This window comes from Humulus lupulus, chromosome 7 (genome assembly GCF_963169125.1).
Source record: "Humulus lupulus chromosome 7, drHumLupu1.1, whole genome shotgun sequence".
NCBI classification, from domain to species: Eukaryota; Viridiplantae; Streptophyta; class Magnoliopsida; order Rosales; family Cannabaceae; genus Humulus; species Humulus lupulus.
In genome coordinates, this window is record NC_084799.1 from 60,514,325 (window position 1) to 60,536,389 (window position 22,065).

Genomic DNA, 22,065 nt, shown 5'->3' on the forward strand with positions numbered 1-22,065 from the left:
TGCAAGAATTGAATGTGGCTAGCATCCTCTTCCGTGAGAATGACTGGTTATTTTTCCAACCACTATTTTTTCGATAACCGCTGCTCTGGGACAAAATACACACCAATATGAGTTTTCAACTCATTAATGTACCTCTTTTGGGCCTCGCTGCTCATGCCCACTAAATGAGGTCCTCCAACAATAGCAGTTTTATATCCTCCTACTATCAGGGGAGGGTCCACCTAATTCATCTGAGCTCTAGGCTGACCTATCGTGGCTTCCTAAGCTGGTTGAGGATTCTGCCAGATCGGATGATTGGGGACTACCCAATTTTGGGCATACTGAGATAATGGTCCAGCCTGAATGAGAGTCTCAATATCATCTTTCAACTGTTGACAGTCATCGGTGTTATGACCGATGTCATTGTGGGATCGAAAAAACTTTGAAGGGTCTCTCTTCGCCCTCTGATGCCTTAAAGGCTCTCGCTTCTTCTACGGGAGGCGATTAGAATTTTCTAGGAAGCAATGTTCCCAGGTGTCCGTTAGGTCGGTGTAGGTGGCATAAACAGGCTTGAATTTCTCCACCGACTTCTTCTTCTTCGTGTCATTCTGGTCGCCCTCACCATTCCCATTCCTCTTGTTGTTTCCCGCTTGGTTATTTTGGGTAATAGGTTGAGTCGTAGCTGCAACATCTGTCACCGCTCCAGTAGGTTGGATAAGGGCCTCGTTGGTTCCTGTGACAGAAAATCGTGCCTCTTCCAGGTTTATCCACTCCTGGGCCCGGGCCAAGAATTCATCTACACTTTTAACTCCTTTTTGTTTGAGTCCTTGCCACAAATACCCTCCCACCAGGATTCCTGTCCTTATCACCATGAGCTTGGAGCTATCATCAGCATCCCTAGGTCATGCTACAACATTGGCGAATCTTCTCAGGTATGCCTTCAATGACTCACCAGGTTGCTATTTTACGTTGGCCAATGAGTCAACCTCTACACGAGCTACCTATGAAGCTCTGAATGCTCTCTTAAAGTCATAAGAAAGTTTCTTCCATGAGCTTATGGAATATTTCTTGTATTCTTTAAACCACTGTATGGCAGGTCTGACCAGAGTCACGGAGAACAGGATACATCTTAGGTCGAGCTCGACATTGTGGGCCATCATCATTGTGTTGAACATCTCGAGGTGATCGGATGGAATCATATTTCCATCAGTGTCGACATGTTCATCATCCTAAAGCCAATAGGATACGTAGCTGCAGGAATGTTTGGAGCAAAAGGCTCGAGCTTTTCATCTGAGTCACAATCATCTGCCCCTTTTTCAGATAAGAGCCTCTTCATCTGTTCCTCCATCAAGGCCAGTCGCTCAAGGGTTAGGTCCTTGGTCTCTAGGTTAGCTGGGGGTTTTTCAACAACTCCCATCCTATTGTGTGCGTTTGATGGGTTATTGTCCCTCCAAGTCCAAGCTTGGTTAGATGGGACATTCCCATTGTCGTGTACGATAGACGGACCTCCCTCATGTCGAGTATAACTAACATCCTCATTCTGAGTTGGATACCTTCTTTTTGTGTTCAGATGATTCCTCTAGTTGCTTTCAGACCTACCCCCACGTTGGCTCCCCATCCAGTAACATCCATTTGCAAAACTTACGACCTGCGGTTGAGATCGAGAACCTGGATTCTCAACATGTGCCTGTGGGGTGTAAGTATCTACTGACGGGGGAGGATTTCTCCTACTGTTCCCAAGAGCAGAAGCATCTCTTTGTGGGCGAGGTGGTGTAGGATGTCTAACCAGTGATGGCGGATGCCTTATTGGTGAGGCTATCCTCGTTCCATCAGGACGAACTAAATTAGCCCGCCTCAGCTCTTGTAGTGTCCCAGAATATTTACTTAGCTAGCTTGAAAGTAGTATTAGTTAGTAGTATGTTACTTACCGTGGATTTTGGTTCAAGTCGAGACTTAGTTGAAAACTCATAGCAACAGTTATGGATTTTATAAGTCTAACCTATAGTTTAAGAATATTAATTATAACATAAGGTTTGATTAATATTGTTGGATCTAGAAATATATTTATTATAACCTATGGTTTAGATAGAACTAATAAGAGTATGACACTTGTCATAATTATGATTATTAAGGAATTAAGTATTTTTGATGGATAGTTTTAATAAAAGATAGATCTAGAAGCTCTACAACCTTCCAGCAGCTGTTAGGATCGTAGTATGACTAAGTCCAAGCTATTTATCCGATTCAAATTATGCTGAAAAAGTGCAAATACGTGTTTAATATATCAATGTATGCCGATATATCACAGCATAGAGGTCAATATATCACCTACGAATGATACGAAAAACACGTCGACTTTGCACGAGCGATCGAACAAGCCTCGGGAATATAGGGGGAGGCGATATATCACCTCCATGTGTGTATTTTTGAAAGTTTGATTTTTGAATGTTAAAAATACCCTTAACAACTTAGACATGCCTTTGAACAATTTTGACCGAGTTCTGGGCGTCAGTTGAGCGAAAATTCAAATCTTTTTTCATTTTTTTAATCATTTATTTATTTAAATTAAAAGGGGTTAGTTTCACTCCTTGAACTCTATAAATAGGACCTAGTGCTCGGCCATTTTCTTCATTCTTCAAGCATTTGATCAGAGCCTCCAAGGTGCTAGTGTTACTATAGAGAGACACTTGGGTTTTGGGTTAAAGCTTTATCATTCTAAGATTTTATAAACACTTGGGAAGTAAGAAATAATGTGATTTTGGTATTGAGGTTTAGAACAATCTATAAGGTCATTCAAGGTATTTCTATTCCTAAGTTCAGTTCTATATGGTTCTTTAGTTTTCTTTATTCAGATCCTAACTCTTGTTTATAATTCTTGATTAGGTATTTAAGTTCTTGAAACTTAAGGTTCTTCTTGGTAAGTTTCTTCTTGATGGTTCAGTTCTCTTTTTCATCTCTTTTTCTTTAGATTCTCACCATTTTACTGTTGGTTTATAAGAGTGTTCTAATCCCGTTCTTGTTCCCAAATATCCCAACTTTTGGTAAGGAAAATAGGCTAGATATATGTGTTTATATGTTTATGTTATGATATGTTTTATGCTATGCTATGATATGATATATGTTATGTTATATGTTTTATAGTCCTTGGGCATATGACTTGTTTAGATAACAAGCCCCAAGAATATGTTTTATAGTCCTTGGGCATATGACTTGTTTAGCTAGCAAGCCCCAAGAATCTATGGGCATATGACTTGCTTAGCTAGCAAGCCCCACAAATTTATGGGCATATGACATGCTTAGTTAACTAGCCCCAAGAAGTATGATGGCCATTGTAGTCTTATATGATATATGTTTTTTATAGTCATATGTTTTTACAGTATATGATATAGTCTTATGCTTATGAATTATGATGTATGTTTTTAATAGATTTTCCTTGCTGGGCATTAGGCTTACTCCTTTATTTTTAGTGTGATGTAGGAAAATAGATATGGAGGGCTGAAGGATTCTTGGCAGCTTGGCTTGTGTGTTAAGGATGAATGGACTGCGTGTCGATCGAGGACGACGTTATTTATTTTTAGTCTTTTGAATTATGTTTCTTTTGTAATTCTACATTTAGTTTTTGAACAATTAGTATTTAAAGTTATGTTTTATGTTTTTATAAACAATGGGTACCCATGCCATATTACAATTAAATTTATAATTTTATGTTATTGATACAATATTTATTTTGGAGTTTTAATAAAGTTATGATTATTTTTTAAGTATGTTTTCTCAAAAATAGTAGCTATGTCTAGTAGTTTTAATGGTCCAAGGTCTTAGAAATAGTTGGGTCATTACAGTTGGTATAAGAGCAAACAGTTCATTTGCATGAAGTTCTCCTTGATACACACGCTCAAGCTCCGAATCTAACCGCCAAAGTAAGTGTTTATGTTATAGTTATTATGTTTATATGTATAGCTAACGTTTTAGCCTTATGTTTTCAGTTAAGAATAGATGGAGCCTTGACCTATGAGGATATCCGAGCCATTAAGGCCTTGAAAATAATTAGAGAGCCAAGAAATACAGTAGGAGTGCTAGAAAGAATCACTCGGAGATTACTCTTATTCCACAGGGAGATAGTTCACCTCCAAACAACTAAGCAAATCATGATGAGAGCTACAGAGAAATATGTTTTAGTAATTAGACTTTTTAAAGATTATCCTACTGTAATTTCAACATTTAAAGAAATATGGGAGACTATAGATGATGAAGATGAATTACCAATAGCTATGAGATATTATTTTCTCATACTTAGGTTCGCCTCTAAGATGGAATTCCAATTCACTAATGAGCAAAAACATAAAATATTTACAAATCTTCCTCGAGGGAATTTTGAGGCTCAAGATAATGATGATTATGAAGAGATAGATGATGATATGTTAGATGAAGGGTCAGATATAGAAGATCCTGATTTTTAGATTAGTTTATTTCTTTATTTATTATTTTTGCAATTATGATTGTACATAGTGAAAACCTTTTTCCAAATAAATATCATTGTTATTTTTGTTGACATGTATGAGTTTGATTTTTTTTACAATCATAATAAATAATAAATTTAAAAAATAATGACCAAGTTCGGTGAGGGTGGATACAAATCAATGGAACAAGTTCCATATTGAGAGTTTAGGGGGCCATAGTAGTGGGAACGATTTTACTGATCCCAGCCCTCCCTCAATATGGTTAACTTTGGAACAACGACGAGTTTCGAGCCTGAGGATTAAGTCATATAGGATGATTAGAAACAAACTTAGAAAATAATAAAGATGGCTTATTTTTCTAAGTATAGAAACACACCCTAATGATAAAGAAGGCTTATCCAATTTTTCATAAGAAATCATAATTAATAGGTCCAAGTTATTTTTGCTTAGATTAAGTTTTTGCTTTAAAGCCTATTAGGGTAAGTTCTAACACGTTTCTCTCGACTGTAGAACTTTGCTGAAGATGTCGCTCAGAAGGTCTGCACGCACCAATGGCAATGCCTCCAGCATCGCTCCTAAGACTATTGAAGCCCCTCCAGTTCGCAGAAGAGAAGCGTGTGCTACCACTACTGCTGCTAACCGAAGTGCACCGCCGCCGGCGGTTGACAACACTGCAGAAATTGTCAAACTTCGACAACAACAACAACAGATGCAACCATAGACTCTGACTCATCCTCAACCGCAGCCTCAGCAAATGGCTCCAGCACCCAAACAAGTTGGTCCATATGGGGGGTGGCCAATGGCGAACTATGCGCCCTACCCAGCTCAGTATGTGTAGCCAATATACGAGTGGTTTCGTAAGAAACACGCTCCAAACTTTGAAGGGACAACTGACCCCTTCAAGGAAAAAGAATGGCTTAAAAATGTAGAGCCGATCCTAGCGCATATGAATCTCGGCAACGCAGACCGCATATCCTGCGTTTCGTCTCTGCTTAAGAAGGATGCTAGAATATGGTGGGACTTAGTTCAGCAGACTCATGACGTCGCCACCATGGCATGGACCAGATTTATGGAGTTGTTCCACAAGAAGTACTACAACTTGGCAGTCATCGCTACAAGGGTCAAGGATTTCACTAGTCTAAAGCAGGGCAAGTTGACGGTAGCAGAGTATGCTCGACAGTTCGACTGACTAGCCAAATTTGCACTAGAGTTAGTTCTAACTGACTTTTTGAGGGTTACCAAGTTCGTTAGAGGACTTAGACCAAAGATTGAGCTAGGGGTTAAGCTAGCAAACCCTGGAACTGCTACGTATGATGATGTTCTAGAAATGTCTATATAAGTAGAAAGGCTTCAGGCGAATGTTATTAAGGAGGAAGCTAGTAAGCCTGAGCCTAAACAGCAGATTCAACCTCAGAATGGTCGGAACAATCACAACAACCATCAGTCCAGCAACAATAATGGTTAGAAGAGAATGCATCCTGACAATAAGCATTCCGACAACGATAAAAGAGCACGGACAAACAATGGAGGCAATAAGTCGGGTTATGTAGAATACCTGCAATGCTCTAAGTGCCAAAAGAAACATCCTGGTGAGTGTCATGCAAACACCAAGGGATGCTACAATTGTGGTCAGGAAGGTCACCGAAAGAGAGAATGTCCCCAACTCAAGCTAGAAGAGAAAATGGACAACAAGATGGTTCCCGCCAAAGTCTTTTCCTTTACCCAGGGAGAAGCTGAAGCTAGTAATAAAGTGGTCACAGGTCAGATTCCTATCCTCAATAATGTATGTTCAAAATTATTTGATTCGGGAGCCACTCACTCGTATATCTTATTAGGAATGATAGAGAAATTAGACAAACCTTGTGAAAGATTTAGAACTAAGTTTGTAACAAAATTGCCTTCGGGTGAAATAGTCTTATCATCACAGATAGTACGAGGCGTACTGATCAAAATTGAGGACGTAGAACTAGAAGGAGATCTGATAGAGCTAGAGATCAAAGACTTCAACGTAATACTGGGAATGGATTGGCTAGCAAGGCATGGCGCAACCATCGACTGCAAATGCAAGAAAGTGATGTTCGAGACTCCTGACGGTCAGAGACTGTGCTTTATGGGAAAAGTGACAAGACTACGTACGCCTCTTATTTCATCTCTCAAAGCTCAGAGGATGATAGAAAAAAGATGTCACACATTCTTAGCCAGTGTCACAAATGTGGTAAAGGAATCACCATTAAAGGTTGGAGACGTCCGCATTATAAAGGAATTCCCAGAGGTATTTCCAGACGACTTACTAGGGTTGCCGCTGACTCGAGAAATTGACTTCACAATCGAGCCAGTACCGGGCACCGAGCCTATCTCAAAGGCACCATACCGGATGGCACCTACCGAACTCAAAGATGCAGCTTCAAGAACTCTTAGACTTGGGTTTCATTAGGCCGAGCCATTTGCCATGGGGAGCACCAGTTCTATTTGTGAAGAAGAAGGACGAAAGTATGCGGATGTGTATAGATTACCGCGAGCTGAATAAGATAATGATTAAGAATAAGTACCCGCTACCCCAGATTGACAACTTGTTTGATCAACTCCGAGGAGAAACCGTGTTTTCAAAGATTGATCTACGGTCCAAGTGTCACCAACTCAAGGTACGGGAAGAGGATATTCCCAAGACAACTTTTAGAACTTGTTATGGACATTACGAGTTTTTAGTTATGTCTTTTGGTCTTACCAACGCTCCAGCCGCATTTATGGATTTAATGAATAGGGTCTTCAAGGATTATTTGGACAAATTCATCGTAGTGTTTATCGACGATATTTTGGTGTATTCAAAGGACGAAATCGAGCACGAGGAACATTTAAGAATGACCATGCTGCGACTAAAGGATCATCAACTTTATGCCAAGTTCAAGAAGTGTGAATTTTGGCTTTCGCAAGTGATGTTCCTCGGCCACTTAGTATCCAAGGAAGGAGTTGCAGTAGACCCATCTAAGGTAGAGGCTGTGAAAGATTGGCCAAAACCAAAGAACGCGTCAGAGGTAAGAAGTTTTCTGGGGCTAGCAGGTTATTATTGGAGGTTTGTAGAGGACTTTTCTAAGATAGCCATGCCGCTCACCAAGCTGACCCTGAAGGAGCAAAGATTCAACTGGACTGATAAGTGTGAAGAAAGCTTCTAGTTGCTTAAGGATAAGCTATGCTCAGCACCAATACATTGTGTATCGACACCCAACGACAAGTTCGTAGTCTACTGTGATGCGTCGAAGCAAGGATTGGGTTGTGTGCTGATGCAGAATGACAAGGTGATAGCCTATGCCTCAAGGTAGCTGAAGGAGTACGAGCAACGCTATCCAACGCATGATATGGAGTTGGAAGCAGTGGTCTTTGCATTGAAAATATGGCGCCACTATCTTTATGGAGAACGGTGTGAGATTTATACAGACCACAAAAGATTAAAGTATTTCTTCACTCAGAAGGAGCTTAAGGTAGCGCAGGTGGTTAGAACCAGTGAAGGATTATGCTGCGAAATCCTATACAACCCAGGAAAGGCAAATGTAGTTGCTGATGCACTAAGTATGAAGAGTTATGGAAGTTTAGCAGTGTTAGCTGGAATAGAAAAGCCGCTATAGCAGGAGTTGATCAATGCCGAAATAGACATAGTCATTGGTAAACTAGTTATCTTGTCCATCCAGTCAAGTATGTTAGAAGATATACAGATCAGACAAGGGCATGATGACACATTAGTAGCACATATGGATGCAGTTAAAGAAGGCAAGGCCACAAAATTCTCAATCTCAGGACAAGGGTTTTTGAGATATAAGGATTGGGTATGCGTGCCGAATGATCAAGGGATTAAGATGAAAATATTAGAAGAAGTGCACAATACCCCATACTTAGTTCACCCAGGTCGATTAAGATGACTCACGACCTTAAGGCGTTGTATTGGTGGCCGGGAATGAAGAAGGATGTAGCAGAGTATGTGTCTAAATGCTTAGTATGCCAGCAAGTAAAAGCAGAACATCAGCGGCCTGCAGGCTTATTGCAACCACTTAGTATTCCATAATGGAAATGGGACGACATAGCCATGGATTTCGTGACGGGATTTCCATGAACAATTAAGCAGCATGACTCGGTTTGGGTAGTAATAGATAGACTAACCAAGTCAAGAATACTTACACAGCAAATAAGTATGCAGGCATTTATGTTCAAGAAATAGTAAGACTGCATGGAATCCCTAAGACCATAATGTCCGATAGAGGATCGGTGTTTACATCGAGATTTTGGGGAAGCTTGTAGCAAGCCACGGGTACCAAGTTAAGTCTTAGTACGGGATTTCATCCTCAAACCGATGGTCATTCTGAGCGTACCATACAGATTTTAGAAGATCTATTGCGCGCTTGTGTACTTGATTTCAAAGGATCATGGAGTAAGTGTTTGCCGCTGATAGAATTCTCCTACAACAATAGCTATCAGTCAACGATCGGGATGGCACCCTATGAGTTACTCAATGAAAGGAGGTGTCGATCGCCGTTACATTGGGATGAGGTAGGAGAAAGGCAACTTCTTGGACCCGAAGCTGTTAGAGAAGCTCAAGATGCAGTAGCACTGATTAGAAAGCATATGCTCGCTCCTTAGAGCCAATAGAAAAGTTATGTGGATGCCAAGTGGCATGATGTGGAGTTCAAAGTCGGAGATCAAGTCTTCTTAAAGATATCTCCTATGAAAGGTGTGAAGTGGTTTGGGAAGAAAGCCAAGCTTAGTCCCCGATTTATAGGTCCTTTTGAGATATTGGACAAGGTGGGAAGAGTTGCATATAGATTAGCCCTGCCACCAGCTCTAGCAGATAGCCACAATGTATTTCACATCTCGATCCTACGTAGATATGTGTCAGACCCATCTCAAATCCTCAAGTACGATACGATAGCGCTCCAGAAAGACTTGAGTTAAGAGGAAGTTAGCATCTTAGATAGAGGGATGAAGGAATTACGTTCTAAGAGTATTTCGATAGTCAAGGTCCTATGGAGTAATAGTTCTAAAAGGGAGGAAACGTGGGAGTTGGAGGAAGACATGTTAGCACGGTATCCAGAATTGTTTGGTAAGTAAATTTTGGGGACAAAATTCTTTTAAGTAGGGGAGAATTGTAGTGTCCCAGAATATTTACTTAGCTAGCTAGATAGTAGTAGAAGTAGTAGTACTAGTTAGTTTTAGATAGTAGTATGTTAGTTACCGTGGATTTTGGTTCAAGCCGGGACTTAGTTAAAAACTCATAGCAACAGTTATGGATTTTATAAGTTTAACCTATAGTTTAAGAGTATTAATTATAACATAAGGTTTGATTAATATTGATGGATCTAGAAATATATTTATTATAACCTATGGTTTAGATAGAACTAATAAGAGTATGACACTTGTCATAATTATGATTATTAAGGAATTAAGTAATTTTGATGGATAGTTTTAATAAAAGAGAGATCTAGAAGCTCTAGAACCTTCCAGCAGCTATTAGGATAGTATTATGACTCAGTCAAAGCTGTTTATCCAATTCAAATTATGATGAAAAAGTGCAAATATGTGTTTAATATATCAACATATGCCGATATATCACAGCATAGGGGCCGATATATCGCCTACGGAAGATACAGAAAACACGTCGACTTTGCACGAGCGATCGAACAAGCCTTGGGAATACAGGGGGAGGTGATATATCGCCTATTGGGGGCGATATATCGGCTCCATGTGTGTATTTTTTAAAGTTTGATTTTTGAATTTTAAAAATACCCTTAACCACTTAGACCTGCCTTTGAACAATTTTGACTGAGTTCTAGGCGTCATTTGAATGAAAATTCAAATATTTTTCATTTTTATAATAATTTATTTATTTAAATTAAAAGGGGTTAGTTTCACTCCTTGAACTCTATAAATAGGACCTAGTGCTCATCCATTTTCTTCATTATTCAAGCATTTGATCAGAGCCTCCAAGGTTCTAGTGTTACTATAGAGAGACACTTGGGTTTTGGGTTAAAGCTTTATCATTCTAAGCTTTTATAAACACTTGGGAAGTAAGAAATAGTGTGATTTTGGTATTGAGGTTTAGACCAATCTAGAAGGTCATTCAAGGTATTTATATTCCTAAGTTCAGTTCTATATGATTCTTTAGTTTTCTTTATTCAAATCCTAACTCTTGTTTATAATTCTTGATTAGGTATTTAAGTTCTTGAAACTTAAGGTTCTTCTTGGTAAGTTTCTTCTTGATGGTTCATTTCTCTTTTTCATCTCTTTTTCTTTAGATTCTCACCATTTTACTGTTGGTTTATAGGAGTGTTCTAATCCCGTTCTTGTTCCCAAATATCTCGACTTTTTGTAAGGAAAATAGGCTAGATATTTGTGTTTATATGTTTATGTTATGATATGTTTTATGCTATGATATGATATATGTTATGTTATATGTTTCATAGTCCTTGGGCATATGACTTGTTTAGCTAGCAAGCCCCACAAATTTATAGGCATATGACTTTCTTAGTTAACAAGCCCCAAGAAGTATGATGGCCATTGTATTCTTATATGATATATGTTTTTGTATAGTCATATTAATTTATAGTATATGATATAGTCTCAAGCTTATGAATTATGTTGTATGTTTTTAATAGATTTTCCTTGCTGGGCATTAGGCTCACTCCTTTATTTTTAGTGTGATGTAGGAAAATAGATATGGAGGGCGGAAGGATTCTTGGCAGCTTGGCTTGTGTGTTAAGGATGAATGGATTGCGTGTCGATCGAGGACGACGTTATTTATTTTTAGTCTTTTGAATTATGTTTCTTTTGTAAATCCGCAGTTAGTTTTTGAACAATTAGTATTTAAAGTTATGTTTTATGTTTTATAAACAATGGGTACCCATGCCATATTACAATTAAATTTATAATTTTATGTTATTGATATAATATTTATTTTGGAGTTTTAATAAAGTTATGATTATTTCTTATGTATGTTTTCTCAAAAATAGTAGCTATGTCTAGTAGTTTTAATGGTCCAAGGTCTTAGAAATAGTTGGGTCATTACAGCTCTACTCCAATGTTCCGAGTTACTATTAAAATCCCGATGCAATCGTTAGGACAAGCATGAATTTTTTCGTATTGCATGCCTAACGAATGCAATGTCTTCTTTGCCTCATAAAATGACAATGACATTTCATTATTTTCGGGTAATAACTCTCCTAGAAAGGAAAGTATATACGTAAAGCTCTTATCACTCAAGCCATGTTTCGCTTTTATATTATACAACCTAAGAAGTGTTGACAGTTTGGTGAACTTATTACAACCAGGGTAAATGGGTTTCTCAGCATCCTCTAATAAAGATTCAAATTTCACTAGATCAAAATCGGATTCAAATTGTGCGTCACCTATCATTTCTGCAATGTCATCTCTCTCATCATCATTCACATAATCACAATTATTCTTCTTAGATGGAGATTCTCTACTCAATGTGAATTTTTCTCCATGCATAAACCACATCTTATAACTTTTATCTATTCCATACGTAAATAAGTGACCCTTTATCTCAGTAATTTTCATTCTTTGAACATTACCACACTTAATACAAGGGCAACAAATTTTATTAGGATCTTTAGCATTTCTTGTGCAAAAATCCAAGAAATGCTTAGCTCCATCCTTATATTTCACTGATAATCTATCCGCTGACATCCATTCTTTATCGATTGCCATTATTTTGTCTAAAAATGTACACACAAAAAAATCGATTGACATGTCATCGCAATAGGGTCCAATTTTTTTTTTAAAAAAAAATGAGTTTTGCGAGTGTCCTACCACTACTACAAAAATGGGACTTCTCGACAGTTTTTAATTGTCGCTATTGAGCAACAACGTTAGTCAACTAACTGTCGTATTAGGTGTTGTCGTTGCTGGCTACGCTGACAGTTATTAGGTGTCGTTGTTGCTAGCTACGCTGACAATTATAAGATGTCGACGTTGCTGGCTACGCCGACAGTTATTAGGTGTCGCTGTTGCTGGCTACGCCGACAATTATTAGGTATAGACGTTGTTGGCAACGCCGACAATTATTAAGTGTCGTCGTTGCTTGCAAAAAATTTATTTATTTTTATTTTAAATTAAAAATTATTATTTAAATGAATCATTTATATACAAATCTAAAAAAGTATAGATTAAAATAACAAAATTTATACAAAGTATTTACAAATCTAATCAAACAAATTTTGGACAAATATAACACTACTACTTGACTCGAAAATCATATAGCATTGTCTATAAACATAATCGTCTTGACCTTAAAAAATATATATAACTATATTTACAAAGTAAATAATTAACCACTAAAAAATAATAATTTACTCTAATAAAAATTACAAATAAAATAAAACATTAAATTCATTGTCAAACAACATATCTTTCTTCTTTTTGTCATTGTACTCACCCTCGTCCCCAATAGTCTTTTCAAAGTGAGAATTGACTGCCATGAATTTCTTTATAAAATCATCCCTGAAACATGAAAAATCACATTATAATACACCAAACATAAAAAAATTATAACTAGATTTTTATTGTGGTGTAAATAAATAAGTTTACTCACAATTGTTACACAACTCTCTTGCTACCAATGTCTTAGTCCAAGTCATAAGTTTACTCTCTTGTTCTTTTAATATTTTTCCATATTCAATAGTTTCAATGAACTAATTTTATCTCTCTAATACTTTATTTCATTCAAGGAATATTAAAACAAAATAAAAAAGTCTCAAGATAAACATGTAACATACTCTAAACTGATAATAAAGAAACAATATCAGCAAAATCAACAAATTTGTGAATTTTTTTCTTTCTAAAAAAGACTTCATTTTGAATAAGCTAGATGGGCATTGATTGTAAACAAACAAACTTGTTAATATATTACCAATATTATATATCATATAATAGTCACAAAAAACTAACCGCTAATTTGGATAACAAAGCTAACAACATTATTAAACTACATATACCGAGCTACTGCGCAACATGTTGTTTTTAAAAAGCTACAGCGATGACTTTGTGACCTACAACGACGACAAGTCATTGCTGTAGGCTTGTTTTCCTGTAATGTTAGTAGGACATTGCAATAGCTCATCCTTATAAGCAAAAAAAAAAAAGTATTATAAAAAGTGTCTCGATGTTCGACAATACCACTTTTTTTTAAGACATCAAAAAGTATTATATTATGCATTCGATAATATTTTTTCAATCTGATTGAAAGAAGTTTTTGGTGTAAGCCTTCTTGGAACACAGGATGTCGTTCCGATTGAAATTGTCAAATAATTTATACATGATTGTTGAATTAATTATTGTGAAAGTGGCCATTCAAACATGTTTTTTTTAAAGAAAAAAATGTGTAAATTAAATCCTTTAGTTTAAGTGTAAAAAAATATTTACTGTGAAAATGTTAGTAACAATTTTACAAATAAAATTATTTTACTATCGAAGTTACTGAATCATGATATAGATTATCTAGTATATGTATGGATTGGAAATCTCTCATATTTTTTTTGTCTCCTCTATATCTCACCACTTAAAAGTAGTCAATTTATTTATTTATTTAAGAAAAATTTACGATAAACTACGTCTTTTTACTTTATCAGTAGCACACAACCCTATTTTAGGCTCATAATCAATTATGATTCCAGTTTATTTTTATGATGGTGTTCGCTGAAGTAATAGCAAGTTTTTTGTAAATTTTCAGAAAATTTCAGATAATTTACGATCTATTGTACGCGTATCTGTTTTTTTATACTCATGTAAAACAGACTGTTTGAACTCTGATTTTAGTGATATAAATTATTCAAAAATTTTCAAAAATTTGTAAGACACATACTATAACTATAATAAACAACATCATATAAAAAAATTGAGAGTATATTAATTTACGTGTCTAAAACAAGTTCATACCCTACAAATAAAGTAGTAAGGGATACGTTACTGTAAACTCTCCCTATTTATATATTATAAGTTAATTATTTATTATTTTAAATAAAGTAGTGACGAAAATTAGGAAAAATGGGACACAAAATTTGATTCCTACATTGATCTTATCTTAGTTACTTTTTGCATGCGGATATAGATACGGTTTTTTTTTTCATTTGTTATATTTATTAATTATGAGTAGTCGCCATAAACACTCATTTGTTATTTATCTATATTTTTCACTTCATATATATTTACGTGTGAATTCCGTGTTGGTGATTAAACTAATAATAAGTAAAGTGAGATATGTCTTTTGACGTTTTTAATAGATCTTCATGTTGGCGCCTCATGCACTTAAAAAAAAGGTTACCTATATAGTATTATTAATTAATTAAACTTTTGGTGCTGCTTTTAATTTATTGTAGTATATATCCAGCTCAACATGTCTTTTGTTTGTAGCACTATTTTTGGTAAAGATAAATTCATGAGATTTAAATTAGGTAAAAGTTATATTTGAGATTAATAACTGATTAAGCAATGATTATAACTAATCATATGTGATCAATAAGAGTCAAATTTTAGTATAGCAATGGTTTTGCAACTGAATTATCCTTTTATTAAGCGTATATACTTGGGGTTACAACAGATCATTATCCTTTATTTTCCTTTGAGAAAATATATTTATTACTTTAATCATGAGGTTAACTTAACAGAATAAATTAACTGGTCGAGGCGAGTGTGGCCTAGCTAGTCCACTGCAATTATTTACTATATGGCTAATTCGATTGATCAACATGTCAAATATTGAGCTAACTTAATCAACAAACCTTCAATGTGTGACTTTTTTAATTTGATAAATTTTTTTAAGTATGGGCACTTTACTTTTCTGGCAATAGATAGTAAATAAAATACCATATCTTTTTACTGAAATGTAGTGCTATTGCCCCATCAGAGAATACTTAAACTACCTTTTAACTCTTTCAAATGGACTGAGGTTATTATGAATTGATTCATTAACAAGAGAAACTGAGTGAGACCAATCAATCATTTTTAAATTAAGACAATTCTCAAGCGCGAGAAAACAGTATAAAGAGGATTGAGTCTTAATTTTATTATTATTTGTAAATTAGGGAATAATTTTTTAATGAAAAGCCAGCACTCACTGAGCATATAAATAACTATATATTGATAAAATATTGATGAGCAAATAAACAAACTATTAAGAGAATTCAACATAAAACAACCTCATCAAAACAACATGCATTTAGTTTTCTAGATATACCAAAATTGAGATGAGCTAGTAAATACACACCTCCACTATTACTGTTTAGAGCTTGAGTAAATGTCTTCTTAACCTTGTAAATAACCAAGAACAATAATTAGAAGATAGCTAAGATAATCTCTTTTGGAGCATCACACTACTTCACTCTATAAAACTCCATCTGAATACTCTCAATGTATTTCAGAAACCCTTCTCCCTTACTCTCAAAAAAATATATCATGTATATAGACATATACTGAATTAATATGGTTATTGGGCCTTGAGTGTTTGATCAAAAGAGTGTATGTAAACCCAATGGACTGGTCACATAGATTTGTAGTGTGTGTCCAAGGAGACCATCTATATATTTAGAAATATAACACCATCCCATTATGGTCCCCAATAATACCATTATCAGGCCTAAACATACATGGTTGTTTAACAATGAAGTGATGTGTTTATACTAGTCCACATAATTTATTTCCAACAATTCTCCCACTTGAACATTATATACAAAACAAAGCAAACATCACATTGTATAATGAATCTCTATCAGGCAACACAAAACCTAAATAATAACGTAAAATATCATATCAACAGGATATAAATATTTTAACGATCAATGCTTACAAGATTCACCAAAGATAACAACCATAACAAAAATAATGTATTTAATAACAATAGAGATGGAAAGACAGAATTTATCTTATTGATTTGTCACTTAACCAAGCCAAAATGCAACCAGGGCATTATGGTAAATATAGTGACCAAAATACGCACATTGTGCATGTAATGTATAAAGTAAAATTATGAGGAATCCTTACAAAAATACCAACATGTTTCTCACAAACAATCAAACATAAAATTAGCTCTCACTAACACAAAAAAGGGGTCTAAGATCTCAACAATCCCATATGAGATACGTGTTCTTGAAACACACAAATAGGCAAACCCTTATCTAGTGGATCCGCTAACATGTTGGCTGAAGGCATATGATCTATGGTAATGAGAGATTCCACAACTTGTTGTTTAACAAAATAAAACTTGATATCCATATGCTTGGAGCGAGTAGTGCTCCCAGTGTTAATGGAAAAAGACACAGCTGCAACATTGTCACTGTAACGCCCTGGGTAACCAAGACCGTTACACTGTGTATTTAAAATAGTGCAAGACTTGCTAATCAAGTCATTTAAACAAAATGTGAATCTAATGTCATCAACGGATTAGGAATAAAAGATTTTGTTCATAAATAGGTTATTTTCATTAAAAAGGACAGTTTAATACATGGAAACTCAAAACAGGGTTAGATGACATATTTACAAAAAAAACCAGAAGTTATAAATAACCTAGGCCCCTCTAATGGCAAAATACACATTTTAGGTTTCCGTCCCTGTACAATCCCTCGACTGTGGCAGTCGAGCAGCTGACAATGTACACCTCGCCCCCAGAGCTCTCCAACTCATGGCTGATCCAATATACCCTTACCTTTACCTGCACCATGTAGCACCCGTGAGCCGAGGCCCAGCAAGAAAACATGATATCATAGCAAGATCAATATGAATAACCAGATGCTCCATAAAACGTAACCAAGCATTCAACAATTCATAACATTTGCCTATTCAGTGATAACAATCGACAAATCACAATTTGTCATCCAGATAATCAACATTTCATATTCATCAAATGAACAACAATAATCACATTCATCACACAATATTTAGGGTCGGCGCCCTTAGGCCGCACCCTCTGTTTAACTCACTATCTTCGACTCACTTAGGCCACCCCCAATGTTATACCCACTGACTCTGATCAGCTTAACCGAGCTCAGTGATTAATAAGCTGTCATCAGCTACTAATGGCTGAGCCGCGCCCTGTGCGCAAATATTGATTCTGACACTCTTAGATCGTTTATCATATGTCCCCATGGCATAATACCATGTCATGGCATCATATACAAATATAGGAAGCTCTTAGTCCCATCATATTCACATTGTTCATTACAATCACCTAACAATGCATACAAATAGAGGGAACACTTAGTCCCAACCTAACCACATAACCGGGTGCAGTTTTCTTACCTCTTGTTCGAGCGAGAAATACGTTACGAACGACCCTTGAGAACGATCGATCCTTTGATCCCTTAGTGGTCACCTAGTCATAACCAAATATGGAATCCAATTAATGAGGATATCAATAAATGGGTCTTAATCTAAACCTCACTCTCGGGTCCCCGAATTGTACCCAAACAGTGAGTAGATTCGATCCCGAGCCTTAAGGGTTGAAACCCCGAGCCAAAAACCCTTAAAAACACCCAAAATATGCATTTGAGAAAATAGGGTAACAATACAGCGCTACCCCCCCTAGCGCCCCAGCGCTACAACCAGGGGCATTTTTCCCTGGCTAGCGCTATAGCGCTACCCTCTGGGCGCTATAATGCTATGACCAGGCAGACATGGCCCTGGTTCTTCCTCCTTCGAATCCTCCATTTCCAACCTGATTCAAAAGCTTCCAAACACTATTTAAACCCCCAATTGAACCCAAATACCATATATACTAGTCCTAGGCATCATAACCTAACCAAGCTTTTCCAAAAACCCCATTGAATGCTCAACTTCCAAACCCAAAATCTCAACTAAACTTAATAGTAAAACAGAGCAGAAAACCAGAGTTCTAATGGTTATAATCTTACCTCAAGCTTGGTATGAAATCCTCTTCAATGATGGAACAATACCCTAGATCCTCATCACTTGATTCCCCAGCTTAATTACTCAAAAGAAGCTTCAAAATTGAAGAAGAAAAAGAGGAGAAATGATGAACGGTTGATGAAGGAAGAGGTGCTTTGTTTTTCTATAGCATTCTATAGTTTTCTAGTTTAAGTATTGATATATATCCTTAAAGGTAAAAAGACCTAAATGCCCTCAAGTTTAATTAAAGTCCTTAACAGCCACCAAGGGCAAAATCGTCATTTCGCACCTATCTCATTAACCATAATTAGCACCCTCCAATTCCCGTTATTCTCAATATCTTCGAATATCAATAATTCATATCCCGTCACCCCTTAACTCCCAGCAACGCTCTAATCACCAAATTATCCTGGGTCTCACCTCGGGCCCTGAACTTACTCCCGTTATGACCAAACCGCTAACTAATACCCAAAGATCATCTCATCCCGAATAGCTCGAACAAATCCACATTATAATGTGGCCTCAACAATAGCTTACCAATATGCACATAAATATACAATTATGCCCTCAACGGGCCAAATTACCAAAATGGCCTCATAACAAAATAAATACACATATGCATGCATTTATCATCATATAATAATATGATCCACATAAACATGCATATAATCATATAATGGCCCAACAAATCAGTTATGGCCCTCCCGGCCTCTTAATCAAGGTCCTAAACCTTATTAGGAATTTTGGGTCGTTAAAGTCACAATACATCTTCAGTGGCCTAGAAATGGAGTCTACAACTCCCAAAGCTGAAATGAATTTTCGCAGCCAAGCTGCATGACAAGTACCCTCATAACATGCCATGACTTCTGCATGCATTGACAAAGTAGCTATAAGTGTCTGCTTGACACTTTTCCATGAAATAGCTCCTTCAGCCATCATGAAAATGTAACCAGAAGTAGACTTTTTATCATCCACATAGCCTACATGATCGGCATCACAAAATCCAACCACATTAAGAAGGTTAGATCGCTGATATGTAACCATACGATCCTTGGTACCCTGAAGTTACCTCATGACTTTCTTAGCCATTTTCCAATGGCTCAATCCAGGATCACTCAAGTATCTGCCCAACACGCCAACTACAAAGGCTATCTCAAGGCGTGAACAAACTTGAGCATACATCAGGCTGTCTACAATAGATGCATATGGGATGACATTCATATGAGTTCTTTCTTCATTGTTCCGAGGACACTAATCTCTAGAAAACTTATCACTCTTCAAAATAGGAGCTTTCATAGGAGAACATGATTGCATATTGAACCTTTTCAGTACTCGGTCAATAAATGCTCTTTGGGATAGTCTAAGAACACCATTAGCCCTATCACGAAGAATCTTTATACCTAAAACATACGAGGCTGCTCCAAGATCCTTCATATCAAAATGGCTAAACAATAAATTATTTGTTTCAAACAAAAGATTTATGTCATTAGATGCGAGCAGAATGTCAATAACATATAATACTAGAAAAATGTAATTTCTCCCACTCATCCTCGTATATATGCATTGATCAACAACATTCTCCTTGAAACCACTAGCAGTGACAACTATGTGAAACTTCAAATACCACTGTCTTGAAGCTTGTTTCAACCCATAAATGGACTTTTGAAGCTTACACACCATATTTTCTTTCCCAGTCACCTTAAAGCGTGGTTGAGTCATATACACATCCTCACTCAATTCTCCATTCAAGAAAGTAGTTTTCACATCCATCTGATGAAGTTCCAAATCAAAATGAGCCACAATTGTCATGATAATCCTAAAAGAATCTTTAGTGTAAACTGGTGAAAAAGTATATTTATAATCATGTAATGACATAACTATTTCTAAGACCTTGGACCATTAAAACTACTAGACATAGCTACTATTTTGATACCAACATAAGAAATAACATAACTTTATTGAAAGCCCAAAATATTGTATCAAATACAAGATAATATAAAATGTGATAGATATGGGATCCCATTGTTATAAAACATAAAACATAAACTTTAATTGTTAAATACTATGTGCGGAATTACATCAAAACATAATTTAAAAGACTCAAAATAAAATAATGTCATCCTCGATCGACACGTAGTCCATTCATTCCATTCATCCTTAACACACAAGCCAAGATGCCAAGAATCCTTCCGCCTTCCATAATCATTTTCCTGCACCAAGCTAAAAAATAAAGGAGTGAGCCTAATGCCCAACAAGGAAAATCTACTAACAATCATATATCATAAACATAAGACTATATCATAAACATAAGGCATATATCATATAGGACTACAATATTAATGGCCATTAACTCATTAACATGGCATGTGATAAACCATCTAGGTCCTCTATCTACTAATCGAGGTAGGTTAGATCACATGGTAGTATATGATAACCTATCTAGGTCCTCTACTGGTCGAGGTAGGGTAAATCATAACTCTAAACCATGAAAATGATAAATAATCTTGGGGTTTGCTATCTAAGCAACTATAAGCCCCAAGCGACATAAAAACATTGGGGTTTGCTAGCTAAGCAACTATAAGCCCCAAAGACTACAAGACATATTATACATATACATATCATAGCATAAAACATAGCATAACATAAACATAGAAGCACATATAATCTATCCTATTTTCCTTACCAATAGCCGGGATATTTGGGAACAAGAACGGGATTAGAATACTCCTATAAACCAACAGTAGAAATGGTGAGTATCTCTAAAGAATATAGATGGAAAGAAAACTAAACCATCAAGAAGAAACTTACCAAGAAGAACCTTAAGTTTCAAGAAACTTAAATACCTAATCAACAATCATAAACAAGATTTAGGATCTGAATGAAAGAAAACTAAAGAAAACTATAGAATCATTAAGAACTGAACTTGGGAAAAAAATACCTTGAATGATCTTATGAATTGATCTAAACCTCAATACCAAAATCACACTATATCTCACTTCCCAAGTGTTTAGAAAAGCTTAGAATGATAAAGCTTTAACCCATAACCCAGGTGTTTCTCTCTATAGTAACACTAGCAACTTGGAGGCTCTGAAGACTGCTTGAAGAATGAGGAAAATGGCTGAGTACTAGGTCCTATTTATAGAGTTCAAGGAGTGAAACTAACCCCATATAATTTGAATAAATAAATGATTATAAAATGAAAAAGATTTGAATTTTCGTTCAACAGACGCCCAGAACTCGGTCAAAATCGTTCAAAGGCAGGTCCAAGCGGTTAAGGCTATTTTTAAATTAAAAAATCCACAAACTTCAAAAACACATCACCAGGGGCGATATATCGCCTACCCTGGGCGATATATCGGCTCCACCCTAATCCCGAGCCCCGTTCATACGTTCGTGCAAAGTCAACGTGTTTTTCGTATCTCCCGTAGGTGATATATCGGCCCCTATAGCTGCGATATATCGGCATACGTTGATATATCAAACACATATTTGCTCTTATACATCATATTTTGAGTTGGATAAACAGCTTTGACTGAGTCTAAACGTGATCCTAATAGTTTCTGGAAGGTTTTAGAGCTTCTAGATCTTTCTTTTATTAAAACTATTCATCAAAATACTTAAATCCATAATAAACATGATTATGACAAGTGTCACACTCTTATTAACTCTATCTAAACCTTAGGTTATAATAAATATATTTCTAGATCCAACAATATTAATCAAACCTTATGTT